The sequence below is a fragment of the Amblyomma mixtum genome, chromosome 6 (assembly GCF_055824585.1).
Source record: "Amblyomma mixtum isolate Tamu chromosome 6, ASM5582458v1, whole genome shotgun sequence".
Lineage (NCBI taxonomy): Eukaryota > Metazoa > Arthropoda > Arachnida > Ixodida > Ixodidae > Amblyomma > Amblyomma mixtum.
The window spans coordinates 28,981,499-29,002,491 of NC_143017.1; the positions used below are offsets into that span (position 1 = coordinate 28,981,499).

General features: G+C 48.8%; 1 pseudogene; it reads right to left on the reverse strand.

Moving 5' to 3' along the window:
• Positions 1-12,155: 12,155 nt before the first annotated feature.
• LOC149338499 (uncharacterized) lies at positions 12,156-20,412 on the reverse strand (annotated as a pseudogene).
• Between the last annotated feature and the right edge of the window lie 581 nt (positions 20,413-20,993).

Genomic DNA, 20,993 nt, shown 5'->3' on the forward strand with positions numbered 1-20,993 from the left:
ACCGCCTTGCGGCGTGGGGCGTGGCGCCCTCCGCCCGATGCCCGCAATGCGGTCTTTTAGAAACGTTGCGGCACGCTATGTTCGACTGTGTAGTGGCGCGCACCTTTTGGGTACTAGTGTCACGGATGTTTTTAACCCGCCTCGAAGCGCGCACTAGTTCACGCAAAGTGTTCACAAATATGCTCTTGTGTATCGGCTTGTTCGTTTTGTGGCGGCAGCGTGGAGCGGCTTCCTTAAATGGGCGTCCGCAAAGAGCAATGTTTCCAATGTTGCAGCGCCTCCGCACGCGCCTGTTCGAGCAAGCATGCGTGGACGCACTGTCAATGAGTGAGGCTGAGTTCGTGCGCAAATGGTCGACATATTTCATCGTCCTGCGCGGCGGTCAAATGTCGGCTTTCTTACTGCCTTATTGACGTGCTCAGTGCTGCGTCACTGCGCATGTGCTTGACTGATCAGAGCACTGAGTTCAGCAGTTTTGCTTTGTATTTTCGTGACATTAGAAAAAAATAAACTTCTCTTTCTACGCCGCCACCGAGTGATTCAGTTCTTTTGCGGGCGCAAGTGAGCCCAAATAAAGAGCTTCGTTTGCAAGTATTTCTGGTGTCTTCCTGACCGCTGGACTGCCGTCACTACAACGTGACATCTGGTGGAGGTGCGGGGTAGCTTTTCATGTTCCGGACACCCCCTACAAGTCGTGACGCCAGCCCTCTGAGTCATCAACCGCAGGACCTGAGTCCAGTCCATCGCGCAAGCCGACGCCTGCAAGGGGACGCACCAGAGTTCGGGATTCTGCCGGACCCTACCCGGAAGCGAAAGCCAGCAGAAACATCTACCATGAGCTTGCCCCAGACGACGACTCCAATCATTCTTCAGCAGCCCCGATGCCACCAACCTTCGACGCTTCGCCTGGCGCCGACCCCGAAGAATGGCTAGAACAGTTCGACCGTGTGGCTGTCTTCAACAACTGGGATAATCCTACGAAACTTAGGTACGTCTTCTTCGCCTTGGAGGGACCAGCAAGAATCTGGTTTGAGAATGAGGAAGCTAGCCTCACGAACTGGGAAACCTTCAAGGAGCAGCTTCTGAAGGTCTTCACGAACGTCGTGCGAAAGGAGAGAGCCCAGCAGCTGCTACAGTCTCGCATACAACATCCAAACGAGACCGTTGCAATGTACACTGAGGAGATGAAGCGTCTCTTCCGGCGTGCCGACGCAGACATGAAAGAAGAAGGAAAAGTAAAGCTTCATATGCGAGGAGTCAAAGAGCAACTCTTTGCCGGCCTCGTCCGCAACCCACCGAAAACCGTCGCGGAATTTGTAGAAGAGGCATCCACGATTAAAAAAAGCTCTTGATGCCCGAGCCCGCCAGTATGACCGCCAGCAGCGCGTTTTCTTAGCAAGCTGCCTGGACACCGCTAACAACAATGACCTGCTGGAGGTTATACGTCAAGTTGTGCGTGAAGAGCTCCGACGATTGCTGCCAATGGGAACGCAGCCGCAGCTTACTTCGCTCACCGACGTCATCCGGGACAAGGTGCAACAGGCCTTGGGTGTGACACCGACCACCACGCAGCCTCTGGAGCCTCCAGCCATGACTTACGCCGCAGCAGTGCGCCGTCCTGTACCTCGACGACGGGACCCAAGCCCCTATCGCCCTTAGCCAGCTGCGCTGGAGCGCCGCCCTCTCGCCCCAACTCGCCCGTCCTACGAGCGTCGTACACGGCCGAGGAAATGCGTCGAGTAGAGAACACCCGACCAGCGCCGCCCACAATGCTTCCACTGCGGAGAAGCCGGTCACATTCTCCGGTACTGCCCATACAGGAGAATGGGCATCCGAGGGTTCCCTTACGACGCTCCACGACCCCGACCCGGCAAGCGACCAGCCGAAATCGAGGATTTTTTGTGTCGGGAACGGTACCCATCGCCGAGCCGCCTATCGCGTTCTCCGTCGCCATCGTCACCGCGCTAAGTATCTCCTAGCCGAGGCTACGCAGTGCGTGGACGCTTGCGCAGCCCCCGAAGGTTAAACTGAATAAAGCAGCCTCTGGAGGTGGGGTTGCTTCTGAGCGCAAGAACTAAGATCCTCCATCGACGAAAACAGAAGACCATGCCCCCTACGACGACGACGAACTCTACGACGACGACGACCCCTACGACAACGACGACCCCTACGACGACGACGACCCCTACGAAGACGACGACCCCTGCGACGACGACGATCCCTACGACGACGACGATGCCTACGACGACGACGATCTCTACGACGACGACTACTACGACGACCAATACGACGACAAAAACTACGACAACACTGAAGACAACACCGACGACGACGACGACACGGCCAGACTTGAAGCTTTTACCGCTGCCCTTACACCTTATTAGGAACGCTAAAGGACTCTTAAGTTCTCGAAGCATTCTCCGTCTTTAATTTCATTTTAAAGCATCGAGACGATGCGTCTTTGAAAGGGGGGTAATGCCACGTGTCTGTTCGTTCACGCTCAAGGCTGCAGGAAAGGGCTGTTATCATTTTTGTTCGTGACGCGAGAAGCGACCAGTCTAATCTCGATTGATCGCAGCCATGAAAGGCTGCATCTAGGTTTTTCCAGATTACTGTAGATGATCTTGTCCTGCTATCTGGAAGTTTCCTTGCCGGCTTTAAATTGAGCGATGCCGCGAGCAGCGGACATTCGTACTTCGACGATTGACGAGCACGCTTGTTGCTTACGCCGCCACCGAGTGATTCAGTTCTTTTGCGGGCGCTAGTCAGCCCAAATAAAGAGCTTCGTTTGCAAGTATTTCTGGTGTCTTCCTGACCGCTGGACTGCCGTCACTACAACGTGACAATATCACCATAGTCACCGTCGCGTTATTACTTCATTAAAAAATATTCTTGTATAAAAGGCTTTTGTTATTGTGGGGTATGTTTCATGCCATGCGTGCGATGTAGGTTATCGAAAATCGCCACTGCTGTGCATAGATCGATGCCAAAGAGAAGAGAATAGCTTGCAGCTGGCATCCTCGAGAGCTATAACATTAGCGATATTCATAAGCATTCGTTGTTATGAAGGAAAAGGATACGTTGCAGCTGGGTGGAAAAGGGAAAAAGTTTTTCTTTCCACATCTTTTATAGTCTCTGCAAACTAAGGAACCAAGCAGGCGAGCGAGAACTGCATGAGGATTATATATATTATCGACAGAGCAGGTGAAGGGCACGTGATCCTCAGATGAGAAAAGAACATAGGTAGCGTAATTCGAGCCTGACAAGTGACTTAGCTTGGTTCAATCTTGAAATCTCATATGACAGCTCGTTTGAAGAACACACTGCAGGTACCATGTGATTGTAGACAGGGATAGTTCCTCATGTTTATCGCTGTAGTGCCGTTATATTTTAGAAGTAACTGAATTGGCTGAGAAGCATACCATAACTGAACCGATGTCGAAGAAGCATAGGTGAAGGTAAATTCTAGCTTGTACAGTTCAAGGAATAAAGCAACACTCGCAAATATACATGGGCGACAAATCTGGCCTCTATGTAAGCAATTGTTCCCACAGTAGCGATAAGAAAAATGCTTATGGATATGCTCTTGAAGAGAACACTTGTTGCGATCTAAGGAAATGTTTTAGTGCAATAAGTCCACATCCTGCACTCCATCACGCGATTATTCATCGCAGCACAGGCGGCATTTCCTCAATAACACCATGCAGGCGGTTCTGCAGCTCGTAATGTCTCTTCTTCAGAGAGATGGCGTTCAGGAAATTAAGCAGCAGCGGTGGCGTCGTTTGGTTGGAGTTGGCGTTGCTGTGCGCTCCGAGGTGCGGCCTTACAGCACTCGGAGCACGAAGACCAGGTTTGGTCTCATTGTCTGCGGGAGGAGGCACGAGCGTCTGCGGTTCCACGCGGCCGTTTGGCGCCACCGCTTTACCGGTTGCGACGTGATGAAACCATCCTGTGTAGAACAGAGCGACGATGAACACTGTGCCGAAAGTGACGAGCGCTGCGCAGGCACTGCCAAGAATCTCACTGCTGCTGCACGCGAAACGGGGCCACCGTCGCCGGTGTCTCAGCCACAGTTGCCTCCTGGCTCTTCCAGAGTCGAAAAACCGGACCGGCGCAGGAGAGTAGGTTGGCACCCGGACGCAGACAGCCGACGCGTCGTCCGTGATGGCAGCTGAGTCTTCCAGGAGTTGGCTAATGCTCTTGCTGACGGCCGTACTGCCGGAGCTTGCCATAGCTTTCTTCTTCTTTCATAGAAGAGTTCTTGATCTTCTTCTTCTTCTTCTTCTCCACATGAAAATGGCACATACCCACGCGGGAGGATTGACCAAGGTACGGTGGGGAATGCCAAGGTGGTGTATGTGCGGGGAAAAAAAACTAAGTAGAATAGTAGAATGATTGAAATGATAAAATATGTATGAATTGTTAAACTTCTTCAATAAATAAACATATTAGATATACCAGGAATAAAATAAAATTGGCTGTTTGGACATGCGGTGGAATTTTATATGGATTTAACAGGGTAAGCGACCAGTTGCAATGATGTAATCATGAAGGTAGCCGCAAATAGTGCTTAACGAGAATGCCGTGGCGCTCGCACCAAACGAGAGCGGAACTGGTAGAGACAAAGGGAGTCCTAACCTCGAAAAGGGACCCCTCCGAATACTGTTTTCTCTGAAATGCGAACCGCCAGCAAGAGAGGAGAAAATAGTCAATTGTTTCAACTTCTCCGCATGTGTTACAAAGGTTTGTCGTAGCGAACCCTCGTATGCATAAGTTCAAGTTGAGGTGGGGAATTCTGCATCGCAAAAGCGTCATGGACACTTCACACCGCCTTGACATGCCGGTGCCATTTCTTTCTTCTTCACACTTAGCTGCACCTCACACGAAGCGCACAGAGCTAAATGCACCTTAAGACAATGTTCCTTATGTCGCCAAGTTTTCATTCGAACCTTATTTTCGCTGGAGAGTTTCTCTCGAAATTTGTTCTGTCCGTCTTTGCTTCACGGCCACAGCTGGTCTTAATAGTGCTGTTAAACACCGTGAACTGACTGGTTGCCCTCGGTTTTGAGTACTCGCGCTAATGTTGGCACCATAGAAGAATTGTAACGTTGGGCCTATTCTGCAATAATCTACCGTGGTAGAATATTGTGTCCTCGGATTGTGGGCTCAAATCCCTCGGAGTAGCGCAAGAAGTGACAGCAGGCGCTTCAACTCAACAGACGGCAGGTATTATCTATTCAGAAGTGCGCATGATCATGCTCGGTGGATCTGAATGTCTGAATGGCAGCTTGCTTTACTAAAAGGCACGCGATGTAGTCGTCGGCACTGAGTAGGACCAGTAGCAATGCGGCGACCCACTACAGGGCGATGAGTGACCAAATGTTCTAGGCACAGGAAGCGCCCGACACACTATATAGCGAAGGGACATTTCATAAAGAGTTGTCCCTCTCAACCAACAGGACAGATGTGTCTTCTGCGATAAAGTACGAATCGACGAGCGAAAACGCACCGGCACGCATCAGCAACGGTCCAAAACAGAAATTATTATTTTTATTGCGACAGTGTGCCTGCTGGCATAAAGTGTTATTTACAAATATAGGTGCACATCGGACCCAAGAAGGAAGTCCGCTAAATAGTTGCAAATGGTGCCCAACAGCGGGGCGCGCTCCGATGTACTCGGGCGCCAGGCATGTAATAGAAGGCCTACCAAACTCTTGCGTTCATGAAAGCGGAACAACGTGCTGTCTTATGTGGAACACATACTGTTGACATTAGTGTTTTGGTGCGTGTATGGACACAAAATTGCTTTGTTTTGATCTATCTTGAACAACCTCCGCAACAGCGTAAAATACTGAATATTTCATTCCGATGAAAAGAAAGGCTCTATAACTTCCTCACTCACTGAAGGCACCCGAACGACTTTACGCGGGAAGGGACAAGAAGGTAGTGAAAAGCTGAGCACATAAGTCGCTATAAAGGTGGGCTCCGAATTTATTTGGGAAATGCGGGTTTTTTGAACCTGCTCTGATATTCCAGAACACAAAGTCGTCCTTCGCGGTACGTCTCCACCGAAACGCGGACACCGGGATCGAGATTATTAGCAGAGTCCTAAGCTTCCCACCGCTGCCATATCATAAAGCTTCAGTGGATACCGAGCTATTGCGGCATAGCGGGAAACGAGCGTGCTGACGCCGAGGCTCGGCTGGCACATAGTGACGGTGCTTTCATTGAGATAGCCTTTTCTTGATCAGACATTGGAGCCTAGTTGACGCATTTACTGCAAGCCGCAATGCAGTCGCACTGGAATGATTCGAACCATCAACAGGACCGCGTCTTCAAGCTTGACGCTGGCTCACGATTTGATCTGCTATCTACAGTGGTGCGACGTCATGGGACTTTACTCTACCGGTTACGGCTTGGCATTGCCTACACCAAACACTATCTTCACAATATCGGCATCGAAAGTAACCCAAATTACGTACAGTGCCACACTCCAGAGACTATTGGACACCTTCTATGCGAGTGCCCGAACTATACTGCTGAAGGAAGAATACTGGAGGCGACCGTGAAACGACTGGACTCTCGCCCTCTCTCTGAGGAAACTCTTCTGGGCGCCAGGGCGAGACGTTCTGATTGGTGGCGTGTGACAAAGGCCGTGCTCAACTTTTTGTGTGCAACAGGCCTGGATACCCGTCTGTGACCGCCTGTGCACTACCTGCGTGGTTAATGATATGTGTCGGTGTTTGTGAGCAGACACCAGTTTTATGTGCGTCTACTCACCGCGATGCGAGTGCCAGCCAGCGCGCGCGTGTGTGTGTGTGTGTGTGTGTGTGTGTGTGTGTGTGTGTGTGTGTGTGTCTGTGTGTGTGTGTGTGTGTGTGTGGGGGTGTGTGTGTGTGTGTGTGTATGTGTGTGTGTGTGTGTGTGTATGTGTGTGTGTGTGTGTGTCGACATCACCCGTGAAACTCATCGTATTATGCCATCATCAATATTTATTCGCACTTTCCTTTTCCTCCCCTTCCCTTTACCCTCTGTGGAAAGGGAAGGGGAGATGCTGCGAAACAGACCGAAGTTTGATCACTTGGACACAGTCAGAACAGTCGCTCCAATTTACACTGCTTCCGCCAGAGATCTTAAAAAATTAATGAAATGAAATAAATTCAATCCCACATGAACATGTCTACACAGACCATCCCCACGATTTCAATGCGAACTGCGACATTGTGACAAACGCGAATTTGTGACAATTTGGTATCTGAAACCCCCGACTACTTCATCTTCAGTGGCGTCGAGAAATTCAAATTCGGATATCACACCACGGACGATGTTTAAGGATCGGTGTGCGGTTATAGAAACAGGAATGTCCCCTATTGAAACTAACTAGACAGTTTGGAGTGCTGGTTGTTGTCTTTAATTTCTAGAAGCAGGTCCCCGCTAGGCATTTTCGTCAACTTGTAGCCGGTGCCTAAGGCATCGGTCAGACATTTCAACACCATGAATGGGGACATTTTTCTGACATTTTTTTCCGTTTCACTGTGGATGGCGTGATAATTTGGAAATGTTTGTCTCGTTTTTTGGAAGCACTTGGGTGTATGGTGTTCAGTCCGCATTTTTTTTCGGAGTGCGATCATTCTTTGCAAGAAGAGAAGTCTTAAAATATGTGTGTTTCTTCCATGGTACCAGCCGCCCACCATGGAGCTCAACGAGGGGACAGCACAAGAACTTGCAAGCAAGATGTCCCTACGCAAGCTGTACACCTCAACTATTACCAGATACGACGCAAATCAGGGTAGTTGGCCACAGAAGGTTAGCCCTAGCCACCAGGAAAAAAAGAAAAAAAAAACAAGAATTGAGTAGGAGACAGGACATTTGCGAGAAAGGAATAGGTTATTAAAAGAATAGCCGGGGACAGAAAAAGGCGACTGCTGATTTCCCCCGGTCGGGTCATGCCGGACCGGCAGTCTATAGGAGGCTGCGGTCAAAGTGGTGTGTTGCCTCCGCTGAGGGGCCTTAAAGGTCCAAACACTCGGCATCGGCTGAACCACCAGGATCCCTTTTTCTCAGATATGGCGATGCCACGCGCGGCAAAGCGCGGGGGCTTGGGTACGTCGTGACGCATTGCTCACCATCATCCACCTGCGGGTTTGTCCGTGCGGATGCTCTGGAACTCGTGGTGTCGCAACTCACCAACATCATGTAGCAGATACCCCTGCGGGGGCAATGTGATGCAGGAACATTGTTTAAAAAATTAGGAGGACACTTTGGAAATTCTAAAGTGCGTTCGGCGAAAGCCTGTGGCCACTCCACTGCCTATTTCCATGACTTTGCGCAAGGCGCTTGTCCGAACCGCTTGATGCGGAATCACTGGGCCGCTTGGGAACCATTCGACTCACTCATTAAACCACAACGACACGTCTGGCGAAGGAGCGCCGTCACAGCGCGTACCCGCTCCGCCTGCCGGTGCAGGTGACGTCATTGTTGCTATGCACAGCTGCGCATGCGCTTCGGCGCCGCCACCTGTCGCCTAGGGGCGAGGAGGCTGTACGCCGGTGCGGGGAGGGTCACAGCTGGCCCTGCTCCAGGTTTTGGATTTAACGGATGGACGGTCACCGCGAGTATGAGCCATTAAAGGCTTTCGCCTTAAAAGATATGAGTGTGTTGTGCATGTGTGTCCGATTCTCAGTCTGCCCAACGCTACCTCTTTAAATCTGTCTCGTTTTTCTGTACTATACCTTCCTATTCTTGGCTTTAATGCGTGCAGTTTATTTTATGTTGCCGTGCTCCATTGTTCTTGCCACTGTCGTCGAATATTGTTCCTGATGTGAGGTTTGACGTCCTTGTATGATACTTTCTCAGTATATGTAGTGCTCTCGAGAGCTGCTGACACAGCTTCTTCGCTGCGTGGTATGTAAGCGTGGCCTGGCATCGGACACAGTGTAATTTGGAGGTTTCATTTCTGAGCGAACAAACAAATCATAACTGGATTCTTGTGCTGATTCCAAGAGGATAGGGAATCTAAATCACCTAGGAATTCTGAGTAGATGACTCATGTACACATTTTCTTTTCTATGATGCGTCTCACGGCTTATAAAATACCATAACATTCAGCAGTAAATATACTTGCGTGTTTGTTCAATGTTTTGACTATGAAAACTGGGGTCCATATGCTGCACAGGAGACTTCGTAGACTTTTAAGCGTCAATGTGGTAATCATTGCATCTGTAATTTGCCTGAAGTAACCTAAAGTGCTGCTGTAATGCAAATGTTGACCCGTGTCTCCCCACGTCAAGGAATTATGTGTCACAGCAACAGTGTACTCACCAAGGAGGGATTATGTCTTTTATGCAGGTTGCATGAAGACTGGAAACCAAAAATCCCCAGGTTTTCAATATGTGTGGGTACTCTGAGCGGGTATAGTTGCGTTAGTGATGCTCTCGAGGAGAGTTGCTTACTAGTTGAGTCAAGTAGAAGCTGTCGGCATCGATGCTCCATTTGCGACAGTACTTTTGTGGTGTAGGACATGTCTACAAATTGTCTTCTTCGCTGCAATGACCATCGGTCTGCCTCGGCATCAAGCTTGCGATTGGGATTGTTCGAAAAGCACCCGTGGGGATATGAAGGCCAAGGTGCTGCACTGGGTCAAGCATTTTTAAGGCAGCGGTAGAAGCTGACTCGTAGACTACCGAGCCATAGTCGATGCGGGACACAACTATGTTATTTTGGGATATTTAATAGGCAGTCACGGTCCGTGCCCCACGACTGATGAGATAGGATTTTTAAGAGGTTCATTACTTTCAAGCAATTTTAGTCGCAACTGCTTTATATGTGCAATTAGGGAAAGTTTTTCATCAATTATTGTGCGAAGGAACATGTTTTCTTTTTAAACAGAAAGGTTTTGACCGTTCAGTGTGATGTTGGGGTCAGGTTTAATGTCAATTTGCATATAAAAAGCATGCAGGTACTCTTTTCACAGTTAAATTTGAACCCATTCTCATCTGCCCAGCCAGAGGACTTTTCATCCCTAGCTGGATTTTCCATTCACAGATGGTCAAGTTACAAGATTTGAAGCTTATCTGGAGATCATCCACGTTTACAGTATAAGATATAGCCTATGGCAGCACGCCCTTTAAAGAACTCATTTTAACTATGAAATGTTTGCAACTGAGAGCATCTCTTTGAGGGACACCATTGACCTGTATGCATTGCTTTGAACATGCATTCACAACACGAATTTTGAAATTCCGTTCTTGCAAGTAACTTTCTATCAATTTCAGCATGTTACCTGCCATGCCAATAGAGGACAGGTCGCGGGTGATACCGCAGCGCAAAGCGAAATCATATGCCTTTCAAAGTAAAAAGAAAAAAGATAGACACTGTTGCTCGTGCACGAATAGATCCCTCGGATAAGATTCAAATGCAACGAGCTGACCAATTGGTGACCGCCCGGCCCTAAATCTTGCATGGTGTTCATCAAGAAGACAATTATATCGAAGGAAATGAAGAAGGCGTTGGTTTATAATTTATTCTAATAGCTTACTTAGGCAGCTGCTTAGAGAAATCGGCGGATAACTCGCTGCAAGTGTTGCTTTCTTGCCTGGTTTTAATAATGGGACAATGATATTTTTCTTCCAAGCTTTAGGAAACGGTCCTGTGGCCTATATCTTATTAAGCAGACAAAGCCGTTTCAAGAGCATCCACATACAGGTGTCCGAACATTCTTTATGTGACCCGGTCGGGACCTACTGCTTAGATCCGACATGCGCCCAGTGCAATCTTCAGCTCCTGCAAGTTAAATGGGTTGTTGTATCCTCCTGTACACGCTCTTTTATCATGTATGGGCTTTCTCTCCTCGGCTGACTTGCGCCGCAAGAAGGAATCTATAGTGTGCAGAGCTAAATATATATTCTAAGTACTGTCTAGGGCATCTGCTTGATGATCGAGTGAGCGCCTAGTGGTGCTGATAAGAGGTATTTTGTAAGCGCTATGCCTTTTAAGAGCTCTTAGCCTGTAGTAAACCTTGTGTGCACCGAAATAGGAGGTCACAGAAGTAAGGAATGATGCCCAGCTTTCTCGCTTGACAACGCGTCGAACACGCCTGCCATTTGCCTTTGCTTGCTTACAGGCCATTAGGTTCTCAGCTGTCGGGTATCGGCGTAATATAGACCATGCCCTATTCTGGCTCTCACGAGCAGCATTGCATTGTGTGTTCTACCACGGTCTTTGCTTGCTCCGTGGTATACCAGATGTTTATGGAATGCTTTTTTCTGCGGCCTCTCGACCCGCCTCAGTGACCGAAGAACAGGGCGATGCTGAGAGTCCCTAAATATCTTCCAATATGCTGCATGTTCTTTAAACTTTCTAGGATTGGCAAAGCTTTGATTTGCATTCTCTGCATACTTCATGGAGATGGGAAAATGGTCACTTCCATACAAATTATTGATAACAACCCACTCTGTAGCTTCCAAGAGCATTGGGGAGCCGACAGCTAAATCTATAGTTGTGTAAGTGCTGTGTGGTATGTTGTAGTATGTTGGATCATTTGAGTTGAGTAAACACGACCCAGGCGACAATAAGAATTTTTCAATTATCGCACCTCGGAAGTCTGTTCAAGTACGTCCTCATAATGGGTGGTGTGTGCTGAAGACTCCAACAAAGACTAATGGCTGAGGAAGTTGGTCAATCGGTTCTTCAAAATTTTTGCATCATAGGCTATAATCTGGTGGAGTGTGGAGTGTACGTGCAGTTATCTTCCAAAAATTGATGCTCATATTGCCACTTTCTCTTAATCTGTACTAAGTGAAATGTTTTGACAAAGGATTCAGTTCTAAGTTACAATAACAACTCCACCTGATGGGTCTGTGCTGCCTGGCGTTCCTTTTTTAAACACCTGGTACTCTTTCAGAAAACCTGTGTTGATTTTACACGAGTTTCATGCAAGCAAAATACGTGAGATTAATGTTCAGAAAAAATTTCATGTATGTCGTACAGATTTTTCAGCAGTCCTCGGCAAATCCAATATATGATGCTTTCGGTAGCCATGTTTTTTAAGTATCGAACAGAGAGTGGGTTTAGGACTTGCCACCCTTCTCATGCGACTTGACTGGTGCATACTTTTTGGACTTGAAGGATTGCAGTAGGCCTCACAACTCATTAGGCTACTCTGTAGCCATCGCTGGCGCTACGGAGTCCAGGGTCACTTCCTTCGCCTCTGGAGAAGGTATACGGGCAGATGTGGATTTTTCATGAAGGACCGAGTCACTGTTTGATGGCTTTGGTGTGCCGGAGGTCTGTGAGATGGTGACCTCCAGGATGGAGAAGATTGCAGCAGCCGGTGGCTGCTTGGTGAGGAGCTTGGTGAGGTGGGTGCACATCAGCAGTGTTGCACTGCGTGCCCACAGTTAGTAGACGCCACATGGCCTCTCTTCGGGCTGCGAATACGCGTTGACCCTGGAGGCCTTCAAGGAGATCTGGCTCCGTTTCATTCAGGAGGTGTCGCTAAGAAATCAGTCCCTGGTAGCTGTTTTGACTTCGGTCGAGTGATGCCTGAGCTTCAAAATTTGCGAATGTCTTTAGTTTGAGGAGTTTGGTGGACTGGGTTTTCCTTATACTTTCATCGGTAAATCCCCAGATCCTAGCTTTTTGGCTTTGTAGTTAGTCCCTATGAGTGGCTTCAGGGAATTTACAATCAGGAAAACTTACAGGTTATGACAGGTTTGGACTCAGAGAGAGAGCGTATAACAAGAAATTTGGAAATGGCACAGTTGGTGCAGTGGTCGGCACGACTTCGGTGCGGCACCTTTTGGGCGGCATATCAGGTTTTCTTGAAGAAGCCTTATGCATGCGATATGAATTAAATGACGGTTCCTGATATATTGCCTGTGCTTTACCGTCTTATACAAAGGAAGGTCCCGGGGCTCCCCACCTTGTAGACACATGAGGAACCCGACATCCAGGGCTTGACCGCGGCGCCGACTGCCACTGTTCATGGTTTCTACCTTTCAGCTTACAACCTGTGGGCACAGTGCGGATGACAGCTTGGTATGAAGCGGGTGTACGTGGTGTTGCCAGGTGCCAACACCGGATTACTCCAGGTGCCCCTGCGGGGTCAATAGCTGTTTCACTGGCCGAAAATGCATTCCACGACAGAACGATATGTGACCAGTTGCGCGCAGTGTAAGCGCCACAAACGCCCTACCTCGGCAACACCGGGCCTCCTTCATCCTGTGACGCCTCCCAGCAGTCCGTTCGAGCAGGTTACAATTGATCAGCGTGGACCTCTTTTCAAGTCTCCAAATGGCAATCTCTGGATCGCGGTATATGTGGACTACCTGACACGTTATTGTGAAACGGATGCTCTACCATCGACTACCGCGCACCAAGTGTCGCTATTTTTTCTGAACTCTATCCTCTAACGGCATGGAGCACTGCGAGTGATAACCAGTGAGCGAGAGCGCGAATTCACGGCCGGCATCGCTGATGACCTGCTACATTTTTGCGCGGTTGCCTCCAGGCACTCAACGCCATATCATCCAGAGGAAAACGGTTTGATAGAACCCATAAAGAGATCACTCACCGGCATGCTTGCAATGTCTGTGGAATCGGACCATAAGAACTGGGACACCATACTACCCTTGATCATATACGCCTTTGAGAATTAGCTGAACTATATTCCTCGATAATGGCACACGATCTAGTAAATCGATTGGTTCCCATGGTGTGGCAGGAGAGTGAGCGGCTCCAAATTGTCACTGTTGTAGTCTAGTGCCCGACGATCTGACAGCCAGCCGCCGTTGTGGAGAGACGGACATGCTGGGCTTGCAATTGCTGCTCTGCCACATCCTGCAGGGCATTGATTTTGCTGCATGCGTGTATGTCCACCTTTGGGCAGTACTGCGGTTGCCCGGTAACCAGGCGCTCTGTCTCGTGATTGGTTCTCTGAAACTGAAGGCTTTGGGTCGCGTTAAGCCGTGCGAATATGGGTACAAGATTTTTGATGTTATGAGTGTCAGGCCTATCAGAAGGAGCCCCACCTCTTTGATTTTTAAGCAACGCGCAGAGACATGGAGGATAAGGTGTAAAGCTTAATGCCAACAAAGCGCCGTGCTATAAAGCCAACTTTTGGCTCCTCCGTCCTGGTCAATAAGCATGCCGATTATACGGATTGTTTTCGTTTCCGGCAAACAACCCAGTTCCCTAAATGAAGATGCATAATGTTCCGTTCGGCGTCTGCTCGCAGGCCCGGACCCCTTATTACAGGCAGGTACGTGGTTTCTCCAGGAGAGGTTTTCATGCCACAGTCCTTGATGGACAGCATTGACGCCTGTCTGTAGGGCTACTTCTTGATCAACGGGGTACCCTGAATTTGTCCACAGCGTTGTATCGTCCGCATGCCCGACAGAATTAAGTCCGGCTAACGACGTCACTATTGGCTGAAGACCTGACATAGCAATTCTAAAAAGGGACGCGATTTGATAACGCCTTGTGCGACGTCGTGGTGGTTACGTTGCCATTTACACGCAGTATCTCCAAGCATCACTAAGAAAGTTATGTCGTCTAGAAAGGCTTTTACGAAGCGGTAGAGCTTCCCGCTTATCCCCACTTTTTGGAGCCGGTGAAGTATGGTGATGTGCCAGTTTATTGTATTTCCATGTTATAGCCTCTGGAAATTGGCAAAATATAAACATCGACAGCGTCTGGCGTCGAGAATGTAATTGAACAGTACTACATACTGGGCGTGTTGGTTGACGTACATCTTGCAAAATTTTAGCGCGAAAAACACGGACAGAAAGAGTATAAGAGAGTTTTTCGCGCTAAAAGTTTTCAAGTGTTGTCGAAGAACGTTTTTTCGCTAGGATGTTGCCAGTGCTCTGTCTAAAGCCGCATGTTAATTAGTTGGTTCGCAGCTCCCTCGTAAGCAACGCTGGCGCAGTCGCTCCTGCGCTGGAGCAGCTGCAGCATGTGCTGAGGATACTTTTGCCAAGTCTTTCGTGCGCTCCAATGCAGAACATTCGATGTATGAAAGCTGCGCTTTCGGCGCTTACACGGGTTTCTCTGAGCTCACGACACGGAGAAGAGAACTAATGCGCAATTCATCTCACAAAATAAGGGCCCAACGTGTATGAGTTTTACGACGCGCCATCATACTGCCGCGATGCTTTGTAGTGTTTGTTTGTTCATTCTTCAAATCTTCTGGCATGCCGCTTTATCACTTTGTTTATGATGCAAGACGCGACCAGATTCATCTTGATTGACTGCATCAAGTCGGAGCCGATTCTACGTTGTTACAGAACGTTGTGGTAGCTTTTCAGGCCGTATCTCGAAGGTTCGCTATTAGCTTTAAAAAGAGCACGGCAGAGAGCGGCAGGCTTTCTGTTGGACGAGCGCCAAGCACGCCTGTTGCTACGCCGCTGCCGAGTCATTCAGTTCTTTGTGGGCGCGAGTCAGCCTAAAAAACGTTAGAGATAACTGCGGCGACCCCCACTGGGAGAATGCGAAAGCAATGATGCCTCCTTCACACCCGTCGCCTCTCTCTGCTACACTTTAGATTGTTTGCCTCACTTTTCGCCTCTTGTTCTCTCTTGGTCTCTCTTTGGACCTCTTTTAATTTTGACTTCTACCGCTACTATCACGTCTTCGCACCGTACGCACGTCCGCGGCTATTATGACGTCTAAGCGACGATTTGGCCTGTAATTAATTAAGTGCTCCAGATCAATTAATTTTGGCGTACAGCGACATTTTATCTTCCTCTATCACGTCGTTGCGTTTTTTCCCTTAATTTTGACGTCTAGTACTGTTTTCATGCCCTCGCAGTATATCGACATCTGATACAATTTAGAAATCTAAGAGACATAGTTGGCTCTAATAAATGACTAATTACTCTACATCGACCAATTTTTGACGTGCATCATCCTCATATCATCCTCTCTCACACAATTATTGTTTCTCCCTTAACTCACACGAAAGGAGAAGTCGCTGAGGACACGTTTTGTGGACACGAAATCGTCGACATAGTCAAGTAATGCTTTCGCATTAATACAGAGTTTTGTTTAGAAGCCATTCTCATTGTTTTCCTGCTTGGTGGACTGCAGTCACCACTACGCGACAGCTGGTGAAGGTGCTGACCAGCTAACCTGCTATAACCCTGATGATGGAACCTAAAGCACAGTCAATGCCCGCCGTGCTTCGCCAGTCCCACGAACCACCGAATTTCCATGGAAAACCGCATGAAAATGCAGACATCTGGCTGGACGTTTACGACCACATGTGGCAGCGCTCAACGCCTGGGATGACAGCGCCAAGCTTCGTAATATTTATATTTCACAGGACGGCCCTGCCAGAACGTAGTTTGAAAACCACGAACCTTCACTCACGAGGTGGGCTACCTTAAAGAAGCAGCTACTGGGATCATTCACGGAAATAAAGAGTGGAGCGTCGTACGGAATGAAAGAGCGGAGCTTCTGCTGCAGTTACAAATTGCACCCAAACGAGACCGTAACTGTTTGTGCAAAAGAAATGAAACACCTTTTTCAGGCACACCAGCTTTGACATGCCTTAAGAAAAGACGCTGAGCTTTCTTATACGTCGCGCAAAGGAGCAACTCTTCGCCGGCTTGACGCGAAATCCTCCAAAAACCGTGGCCTAGCCCGTGGTCGAAGCTTCTACCGTTGAAAAGACGCTCGACGACCGGAGCCGTCAGTGCAACCGACCACTTCAAGTGCGGAAGGCAAGCCTCTCAGATGATACCCCTGCCAACGGGGATCACTCGCGCGATCTAATATGAAAAATTGTTCGAGGACTTCGCCGACTGATGCCATCGCCAACGCAGCAGACTCGGGTGCTGAAGCCATGACGTACGCCACCGCACTACGCAGTCCTGCGCCCCGACGAGACCTCCCAAAGCCTCTCCGACGTACGTATGTATGTATGTATGTATGTATGTATGCATGTATGCATGTATGCATGTATGCATGTATGCATGTATGCATGTATGCATGTATGCATGTATGCATGTATGCATGTATGCATGTATGCATGTATGCATGTATGCATGTATGCATGCATGCATGTATGCATGCATGCATGCATGCATGCATGCATGCATGTATGCATGTATGCATGCATGCATGCATGCATGCATGCATGCATGCATGCATGCATGTATGTATGTATGTATGTATGTATGTATGTATGTATGTATGTATGTATGTATGTATGTACGTATGTACGTATGTATGTACGTATGTACGTATGTACGTATGTATGTATGTATGTATGTATGTATGTATGTATGTATGTATGTATGTATGTATGTATGTATGTATGTACGTACGTACGTATGCATGTATGTGTGTGTGTGTGTATGCATGCATGCATGCATGTATGTATGTATGTATGTATGTGTGTGTGTGGACGGACGGACGGACGGACGGACGGACGGACGGATGGATGGATGGATGGATGGATGGATGGATGGATGGATGGATGGATGGATGGATGGATGGATGGATGGATGGATGGATGGAGCTAAACTCTTTAAATGGGGCAGTGGCTCAAGGCACCTAGCCAAGACTCGTGAAATTTTATTATTTTGTTGATTTTAGCCACAATCAGAAAACCTTCGCTTGGCTACTTCTAGCCCCTTAAAATATATTTTTCCTTCCATGTCCCTAAACATCAATGCTCTGAATCAATCAACCACGCTGCTTTCGATTGTAGGGTGAAGCCCTTAACGGAAAAGTTTCAAGTGTCCAGCCTTTTGCTCCCCGTCTTCACAAGCACCGCATAACGTGTCTATCTTTTGGTACCTGACTCGATATGTCTCTGTCCGCAAAAACCCCCGTCCTGGCCTCGAACAACCAAGAGCTTCCCCTACAGTTCTCGTAGGCACTCTGTTTGGCAATTTCCTGCTTAAACATTTTCTCCGTTCCAAGTGCCGATTTCGCCTTCATCCCTGATTTCCACAGGGCCCTCTCTATTTCTTTTAACCTTTATGTTAGCCGATAATCGCTGATTTGCCGCCAGACTGCTGTCCAGATATCTGCTTGTCAGTTTTCTAGTTCATGGTAAAACAGCGCGGAAAAAACACGAGGACGGAACAAACACGACAACACGAGCGCTGACTTTCAACTGACGATTTTATACGCACATGTGTACATATATAGCATTCCCGCCAAACACTAAACAGAACAAAAAAAACACTGCATCATCACTGAAAGTATTAAATCTACATATCTACAAATGCATGCTCCAAAAAGGTGATTTCGCGGTTAGCCAGTGATAATGAGGGCTTACTAATGCATGCTGTACCCCCTTTGTCAATGTGATATGCCTCTACTATTTCTCTTACTATCTGATCCTTATGTTTGAAGATGACGGATGTCTGAGTAAGAGAAATAGTAGAGGCATATCACATTGACAAAGGGGGTACAGCATGCATTAATAAGCCCTCATTATCACTGGCTAACCGCGAAATCACCTTTTTGGAGCATGCATTTGTAGATATGTAGATTTAATATTTTCAGTGATGATGCAGTGTTTTTTTTTTGTTCTGTTTAGTGTTTGGCGGGAATGCTATATATGTACACATGTGCGTAATAAATCGTCAGTTGAAAGTCAGCACTCGTGTTGTCGTGTTTGTTCCGTCCTCGTGTTTTTTCCGCGCTGTTTTACCATGGATAGTAATAACCAACTTGCCCACCTTTCTGTACTTCTAAATGTCTTTTCTAGTTCGCTTTCTTTATTATGCGTCGACATTCCTCATATACAATTAACTGAAAACTTTCCTAGCCCTCAGCTTTCCCCCTATTTCTTTCAATCGCTCCTCAAATTCTATACTGCTGCTAGCTTCTCTGCTTTCGAACGACACCCCTCCCATACCAACCCGTGCCCCCTGATGTCGTGTGGTGCCGTGTGCTCCGAAAGCAAGCCTCTCTACGCCGCGTTGTTTTATTTCTAACCTTGCTTGAACACCTGTTCTCATGCACAGGACCGCATTGCCGAAAATCACACTAGAAACCATCACCCCTTTCCAGGTCCCCTTTATCACTTCGTCCTTATTTTAATGCCGCAATGCCCAAATTTTTTTAGACAGCTGCATTGCTATTAGCTTTAGTCATTACGTATTATTCATGGTCTGTCAGATACTCAGCACCTTTACTTACCCACACCCCGAGGTACTTGTAGTTATTCATTACCTAAAGCGTGATCTCCTGTATTATGTGCTCCCCGCCCTCGACGTTAAATGATCTCAACAACGACGCCCCCTAGCTCCCGCACGCCCACCTTACGAGCTACGCAACGGCTATAGGAAATGCGTCGAGTGGAGGACTCCCGACAACCGCCCACTGCGCTTCTCGACAAAGATTCTCGAGCGACCATGCCGTATGAAGACGCAGCACACACTACTCTGACGCCACATTGAAACAGAATTCGCGCCAGTTGCGATTTTCCCCAGCGGCGGTTGAGCCCGGCGGCGGGGACTCCGTCCTAAGCATCCCCATGCGCGACCCCCCCCCCCCCCTCACGCACACACTTCTGTCTGGTCTCCGACGATGAGAAAGCAGTTGTCTGGCCAGTGACCTCCTGTACGCGGAATTCCGGCTCGAGCGTCTGCGGGGCCAGCCGGGGCTCGGCGCGGGACGTTTCGGCGCGATAGTTTACGTTTCGTCGTCGCCTCTGATTCGTCGGTCCCGGGACCCGGGCTGTCTGGAGATGGTGAGGGAGAGAGGGGGACACTACGGGGGGACTGTGGAATGTGGCAGAGAGCAGTCGAGGTGGAGATCTTGGATGTGGCGGTGTGCTAGCTAACCGCGCGTGTGTGTGAAGTGTCAGCCGAGAGGTGGTCGGCTCGTCGCGAAGTGTCTGGGCAACGAGTAACGACTCCGGGGACCCGACATCGACAGCCCGACGCCTATCTCGGACCGGACCTCAACCACCCGAACAGCTAAGCCCCTGCCACTCCCACATTTACGAACTGTACCCTAAATTTGTTCCTTTAAAAGTGCCTTGTATTTGTATTTCCTCTCGCCTGTTACATTTGATACTGTGTGTCAAAGCTAAAGTTTGTTCCGTCTGTCCTGTGTCTATGCTGTGCTATTGTTGATGAGTTGGTGAAAGTGTTGTTCTCTTTGTTAATTAAATTCTATCCACTCTCATTCCCGACTCCTGTGTCGTGCCTCCGGTCAGCGGCTGGTCAGGCGTGGACCTATCGCCGGTTAGCCACTCGGTCCTGCTTAAGATCTGGCACCTGGGTGGAGGTGTTTGTCTCTCCTCCCCTAGAATTGGTAACAGAGAGTGTGGAGCCCATTGGTGGCGTGCACCCACTTCGTGACAAACTGGCGTCCGCGACAGGACCCTGTGCTAACCTCGTCTGGCTCTGACCGCGAGACAACGACACAGCCGTATAAGCGCATTTTGATTTTGATTGCCGGTGTGAGACACGATGGCAGAAGCCGAACGTTTAGTCGCACTCGGTAAAGAGTTGGGTTTGGAGGGAGCAGAGCTTCACGAGTTCCTGAGGGAAGAGAGAGCAGCGGAACGCGAGCGGCGTAAGCTGGAAGACCAGCGGGAGAAAGAGCGAGATGCTCGGGAGAAGGAGCGAGATGCGCGGGAGAAGGAGCGAGATGCGCGGGAGAAGGAGCGAGATGCGCGGGAGAAAGAGCGCTCTGAGCGAAAGCTCCAGGAAATTGAGAAAGAGATGGCACTCCTTCAATTAAGGGCGAGTGCCAATATTAGCGGCAGTTCGGTCAGCGAACCGAGCTCGTCGACGATGGCAACCCGAGTACTCAGAGTTCGTCCGCACAAGTTGATGGCCCCATTTAACGAAAAAGGTGATGACCTGGACGCGTATCTGACGCGGTTTGAGCGGGTGGCGGAAGCCCAGCACTGCGCTGCCCACTGCGCTGCCCACTGCGCTGCCGTGCCCACTGCGCTGAGCACCTGCCTCACGGGAGAGGCCCTGAATGTGTTTGGCCGAATGCCAGCTTCTGACTCG